The sequence below is a fragment of the Anomaloglossus baeobatrachus genome, chromosome 2 (genome assembly GCF_048569485.1).
Source record: "Anomaloglossus baeobatrachus isolate aAnoBae1 chromosome 2, aAnoBae1.hap1, whole genome shotgun sequence".
NCBI lineage: Eukaryota > Metazoa > Chordata > Amphibia > Anura > Aromobatidae > Anomaloglossus > Anomaloglossus baeobatrachus.
In genome coordinates, this window is record NC_134354.1 from 9,743,627 (window position 1) to 9,751,174 (window position 7,548).

Consider the following 7,548-nt stretch of genomic DNA (forward strand, 5'->3'; position numbering starts at 1 on the left):
TGCAGCACTGGCACTATCAGGCACATTGTGTACATACCATTACTGGGCAGCCGATGCAGCACTGGCACTATCAGGCACATTGTGTACATACCATTACTGGGCAGCCGATGCAGCACTGGCACTATCAGGCACATTGTGTACATACCATTACTGGGCAGCCGGTGCAGCACTGGCACTATCAGGCACATTGTGTACATACCATTACTGGGCAGCCGGTGCAGCACTGGCACTATCAGGCACATTGTGTACATACCATTACTGGGCAGCCGGTGCAGCACTGGCACTATCAGGCACAGTGTGTACATACCATTACTGGGCAGCCGGTGCAGCACTGGCACTATCAGGCACATTGTGTACATACCATTACTGGGCAGCCGGTGCAGCACTGGCACTATCAGGCACATTGTGTACATACCATTACTGGGCAGCCGGTGCAGCACTGGCACTATCAGGCACAGTGTGTACATACCATTACTGGGCAGCCGGTGCAGCACTGGCACTATCAGGCACAGTGTGTACATACCATTACTGGGCAGCCGGTGCAGCACTGGCACTATCAGGCACAGTGTGTACATACCATTACTGGGCAGCCGGTGCAGCACTGGCACTATCAGGCACAGTGTGTACATACCATTACTGGGCAGCCGGTGCAGCACTGGCACTATCAGGCACAGTGTGTACATACCATTACTGGGCAGCCGGTGCAGCACTGGCACTATCAGGCACATTGTGTACATACCATTACTGGGCAGCCGGTGCAGCACTGGCACTATCAGGCACAGTGTGTACATACCATTACTGGGCAGCCGGTGCAGCACTGGCACTATCAGGCACATTGTCTACATACCATTACTGGGCAGCCGGTGCAGCACTGGCACTATCAGGCACATTGTCTACATACCATTACTGGGCAGCCGGTGCAGCACTGGCACTATCAGGCACAGTGTGTACATACCATTACTGGGCAGCCGGTGCAGCACTGGCACTATCAGGCACAGTGTGTACATACCATTACTGGGCAGCCGGTGCAGCACTGGCACTATCAGGCACATTGTGTACATACCATTACTGGGCAGCCGGTGCAGCACTGGCACTATCAGGCACAGTGTGTACATACCATTACTGGGCAGCCGGTGCAGCACTGGCACTATCAGGCACAGTGTGTACATACCATTACTGGGCAGCCAGTGCAGCACTGGCACTATCAGGCACAGTGTGTACATACCATTACTGGGCAGCCGGTGCAGCACTGGCACTATCAGGCACATTGTGTACATACCATTACTGGGCAGCCGGTGCAGCACTGGCACTATCAGGCACATTGTGTACATACCATTACTGGGCAGCCGGTGCAGCACTGGCACTATCAGGCACAGTGTGTACATACCATTACTGGGCAGCCGGTGCAGCACTGGCACTATCAGGCACATTGTGTACATACCATTACTGGGCAGCCGGTGCAGCACTGGCACTATCAGGCACAGTGTGTACATACCATCAGGGGGCAGCCGGTGCAGCACTGGCACTATCAGGCACAGTGTGTACATACCATTACTGGGCAGCCGGTGCAGCACTGGCACTATCAGGCACATTGTCTACATACCATTACTGGGCAGCCGGTGCAGCACTGGCACTATCAGGCACAGTGTGTACATATCATTACTGGGCAGCCGGTGCAGCACTGGCACTATCAGGCACAGTGTGTACATACCATTACTGGGCAGCCGGTGCAGCACTGGCACTATCAGGCACAGTGTGTACATACCATTACTGGGCAGCCGGTGCAGCACTGGCACTATCAGGCACAGTGTGTACATACCATTACTGGGCAGCCGGTGCAGCACTGGCACTATCAGGCACATTGTGTACATACCATTACTGGGCAGCCGGTGCAGCACTGGCACTATCAGGCACATTGTGTACATACCATTACTGGGCAGCCGGTGCAGCACTGGCACTATCAGGCACATTGTGTACATACCATTACTGGGCAGCCGGTGCAGCACTGGCACTATCAGGCACAGTGTGTACATACCATTACTGGGCAGCCGGTGCAGCACTGGCACTATCAGGCACATTGTGTACATACCATTACTGGGCAGCCGATGCAGCACTGGCACTATCAGGCACATTGTGTACATACCATTACTGGGCAGCCGGTGCAGCACTGGCACTATCAGGCACATTGTGTACATACCATTACTGGGCAGCCGGTGCAGCACTGGCACTATCAGGCACAGTGTGTACATACCATTACTGGGCAGCCAGTGCAGCACTGGCACTATCAGGCACATTGTGTACATACCATTACTGGGCAGCCGGTGCAGCACTGGCACTATCAGGCACATTGTGTACATACCATTACTGGGCAGCCGGTGCAGCACTGGCACTATCAGGCACATTGTGTACATACCATTACTGGGCAGCCGGTGCAGCACTGGCACTATCAGGCACAGTGTGTACATACCATTACTGGGCAGCCGGTGCAGCACTGGCACTATCAGGCACAGTGTGTACATACCATTACTGGGCAGCCGGTGCAGCACTGGCACTATCAGGCACATTGTGTACATACCATTACTGGGCAGCCGGTGCAGCACTGGCACTATCAGGCACAGTGTGCACATACCATTACTGGGCAGCCGGTGCAGCACTGGCACTATCAGGCACAGTGTGTACATACCATTACTGGGCAGCCGGTGCAGCACTGGCACTATCAGGCACATTGTGTACATACCATTACTGGGCAGCCGGTGCAGCACTGGCACTATCAGGCACATTGTGTACATACCATTACTGGGCAGCCGGTGCAGCACTGGCACTATCAGGCACAGTGTGTACATACCATTACTGGGCAGCCGGTGCAGCACTGGCACTATCAGGCACAGTGTGTACATACCATTACTGGGCAGCCGGTGCAGCACTGGCACTATCAGGCACAGTGTGTACATACCATTACTGGGCAGCCGGTGCAGCACTGGCACTATCAGGCACAGTGTGTACATACCATTACTGGGCAGCCGGTGCAGCACTGGCACTATCAGGCACAGTGTGTACATACCATTACTGGGCAGCCGGTGCAGCACTGGCACTATCAGGCACATTGTGTACATACCATTACTGGGCAGCCGGTGCAGCACTGGCACTATCAGGCACAGTGTGTACATACCATTACTGGGCAGCCGGTGCAGCACTGGCACTATCAGGCACATTGTCTACATACCATTACTGGGCAGCCGGTGCAGCACTGGCACTATCAGGCACAGTGTGTACATACCATTACTGGGCAGCCGGTGCAGCACTGGCACTATCAGGCACAGTGTGTACATACCATTACTGGGCAGCCGGTGCAGCACTGGCACTATCAGGCACATTGTGTACATACCATTACTGGGCAGCCGGTGCAGCACTGGCACTATCAGGCACAGTGTGTACATACCATTACTGGGCAGCCGGTGCAGCACTGGCACTATCAGGCACAGTGTGTACATACCATTACTGGGCAGCCAGTGCAGCACTGGCACTATCAGGCACAGTGTGTACATACCATTACTGGGCAGCCGGTGCAGCACTGGCACTATCAGGCACATTGTGTACATACCATTACTGGGCAGCCGGTGCAGCACTGGCACTATCAGGCACATTGTGTACATACCATTACTGGGCAGCCGGTGCAGCACTGGCACTATCAGGCACAGTGTGTACATACCATTACTGGGCAGCCGGTGCAGCACTGGCACTATCAGGCACATTGTGTACATACCATTACTGGGCAGCCGGTGCAGCACTGGCACTATCAGGCACAGTGTGTACATACCATCAGGGGGCAGCCGGTGCAGCACTGGCACTATCAGGCACATTGTCTACATACCATTACTGGGCAGCCGGTGCAGCACTGGCACTATCAGGCACAGTGTGTACATATCATTACTGGGCAGCCGGTGCAGCACTGGCACTATCAGGCACAGTGTGTACATACCATTACTGGGCAGCCGGTGCAGCACTGGCACTATCAGGCACATTGTGTACATACCATTACTGGGCAGCCGGTGCAGCACTGGCACTATCAGGCACAGTGTGTACATACCATTACTGGGCAGCCGGTGCAGCACTGGCACTATCAGGCACAGTGTGTACATACCATTACTGGGCAGCCGATGCAGCACTGGCACTATCAGGCACAGGCTGTACATACCATTACTGGGCAGCCGGTGCAGCACTGGCACTATCAGGCACAGTGTGTACATACCATTACTGGGCAGCCGATGCAGCACTGGCACTATCAGGCACAGTGTGTACATACCATTACTGGGCAGCCGGTGCAGCACTGGCACTATCAGGCACAGTGTGTACATACCATTACTGGGCAGCCGGTGCAGCACTGGCACTATCAGGCACAGTGTGTACATACCATTACTGGGCAGCCGGTGCAGCACTGGCACTATCAGGCACAGTGTGTACATACCATTACTGGGCAGCCGGTGCAGCACTGGCACTATCAGGCACAGTGTGTACATACCATTACTGGGCAGCCGGTGCAGCACTGGCACTATCAGGCACAGTGTGTACATACCATTACTGGGCAGCCGATGCAGCACTGGCACTATCAGGCACAGGCTGTACATACCATTACTGGGCAGCCGGTGCAGCACTGGCACTATCAGGCACAGTGTGTACATACCATTACTGGGCAGCCGATGCAGCACTGGCACTATCAGGCACAGGCTGTACATAACATTACTGGGCAGCCGGTGCAGCACTGGCACTATCAGGCACAGGCTGTACATACCATTACTGGGCAGCCGGTGCAGCACTGGCACTATCAGGCACAGGCTGTACATACCATTACTGGGCAGCCGGTGCAGCACTGGCACTATCAGGCACAGTGTGTACATACCATTACTGGGCAGCCGATGCAGCACTGGCACTATCAGGCACAGTGTGTACATACCATTACTGGGCAGCCGGGGCAGCACTGGCACTATCAGGCACAGTGTGTACATACCATTACTGGGCAGCCGGTGCAGCACTGGCACTATCAGGCACAGTGTGTACATACCATTACTGGGCAGCCGGTGCAGCACTGGCACTATCAGGCACAGTGTGTACATACCATTACTGGGCAGCCGATGCAGCACTGGCACTATCAGGCACAGGCTGTACATGCCATCAGGGGGCAGCTCGGATGCTTAGGTTGTGAAATCCATGTTTGTGAAGTTTAAAAATTCATCAGTTTTTTGACTGACAGGTGCACCTCTGCTGATAATATCCGGTTGGGTTATGCACATGATTCCCATGATTCAGTAACATGGCGTCGGAGTTGGCGCCTGCGCATAGCGCTCATCTCCAGCGCCATGTTTCTGAAGCCCGCATTACCTAGTCATTATACTCTTGTGCCTCAGAGGGCGGCGCATGCGCATAACCCGCCCAGATATTATCTGCAGAGGTGCACACGTCAGTCAAAAAGATGATGAATTTTTAAACTTCACAAACTTGGATTTCACAGCCTAAACACCCAAGCTGCCCACTAATGGTATGTACACAATGTGCCTGATAGTGCCAGTGCTGCACCGGCTGCCCACTAATGGTATGTACACAATGTGCCTGATAGTGCCAGCACTGCACCGGCTTTAAATAAAAATAAAAAATAAATAAATCTTTATTTTTATATAGCGCTAACATATTCCGCAGCGCTTTACACACATCAGGAACACTGTCCCCATTGGGGCTCACAATCTAAATTCCCTATCTGTATGTCTTTGGAGTGTGGGAGGAAACCCACGCAAACACAGGGAGAACATACAAACTCCTTGCAGATGGTGTCCTTGGTGGGATACGAACCCAGGACCCCAGCGCTGCAAGGCTGCAGTGCTAACCACTGAGCCACTACAAGACTGCAGTGCTAACCACTGAGCCACCACAAGACTGCAGTGCTAACCACTGAGCCACCACAAGACTGCAGTGCTAACCACTGAGCCACCGTGCCAGCTTTACCTTATATACCAAAAGCCTGAGGTTTGGTTCCCTTTAAGTGGGCAGTGAACAAAGTATATATGTAGATAAGGAAATGAATACATATCCCATATAAATTGGTGTATATTAGATTCCCTGCACTTCCTAGGTGGGGAATGAAGATGCAATAAACGTACATTACATGGGAATGAACAAACATCCCATATAAACAGTTGTTTAGTATATTCCATGTCTTAGATAGGTGGGAAATGACCATGGAATATATGTAGATAATAGGCAAATGAGCAAATATTCCATATAAACCGGTGTATATTTTAGTCGAAGTGTTATGTGGGGAATGAACATGGAACATATGAAGACTACATGGGAATGAACTCATATCTCACACAAACAGATGTATATTTTAGTCCCTGTGTTATATACAGTCAGGGCCAGAAATATTTGGACAGTGACACAAGTTTTGTTATTTTAGCTGTTTACAAAAACATGCTCAGAAATACAATTCTATATATATAATATGGGCTGAAAGTGCACACTCCCAGCTGCAATATGAGAGTTTTCACATCCAAATCAGAGAAAGGGTTTAGGAATCATAGCTCTGTAATGCATAGCCTCCTCTTTTTCAAGGGACCAAAAGTAATTGGACAAGGGACTCTAAGGGCTGCAATTAACTCTGAAGGCGTCTCCCTCGTTAACCTGTAATCAATGAAGTAGTTAAAAGGTCTGGGGTTGATTACAGGTGTGTGGTTTTGCATTTGGAAGCTGTTTACTGTGACCAGACAACATGCGGTCTAAGGAACTCTCAATTGAGGTGAAGCAGAACATCCTGAGGCTGAAAAAAAAGAAAAAATCCATCAGAGAGATAGCAGACATGCTTGGAGTAGCAAAATCAACAGTCGGGTACATTCTGAGAAAAAAGGAATTGACTGGTGAGCTTGGGAACTCAAAAAGGCCTGGGCGTCCACGGATGACAACAGTGGTGGATGATCGCCGCATACTTTCTTTGGTGAAGAAGAACCCGTTCACAACATCAACTGAAGTCCAGAACACTCTCAGTGAAGTAGGTGTATCGGTCTCTAAGTCACCAGTAAAGAGAAGACTCCATGAAAGTAAATACAAAGGGTTCACATCTAGATGCAAACCATTCATCAATTCCAAAAATAGACAGGCCAGAGTTACATTTGCTGAAAAACACCTCATGAAGCCGGCTCAGTTCTGGAAAAGTATTCTATGGACAGATGAGACAAAGATCAACCTGTACCAGAATGATGGGAAGAAAAAAGACTGGAGAAGAAAGGGAACGGCACATGATCTAAGGCACACCACATCCTCTGTAAAACATGGTGGAGGCAACGTGATGGCATGGGCATGCATGGCTTTCAATGGCACTGGGTCACTTGTGTTTATTGATGACATAACAGCAGACAAGAGTAGCCGGATGAATTCTGAAGTGTACCGGGATATACTTTCAGCCCAGATTCAGCCAAATGCCGCAAAGTTGATTGGACGGCGCTTCATAGTACAGATGGACAATGACCCCAAGCATACAGCCAAAGCTACCCAGGAGTTCATGAG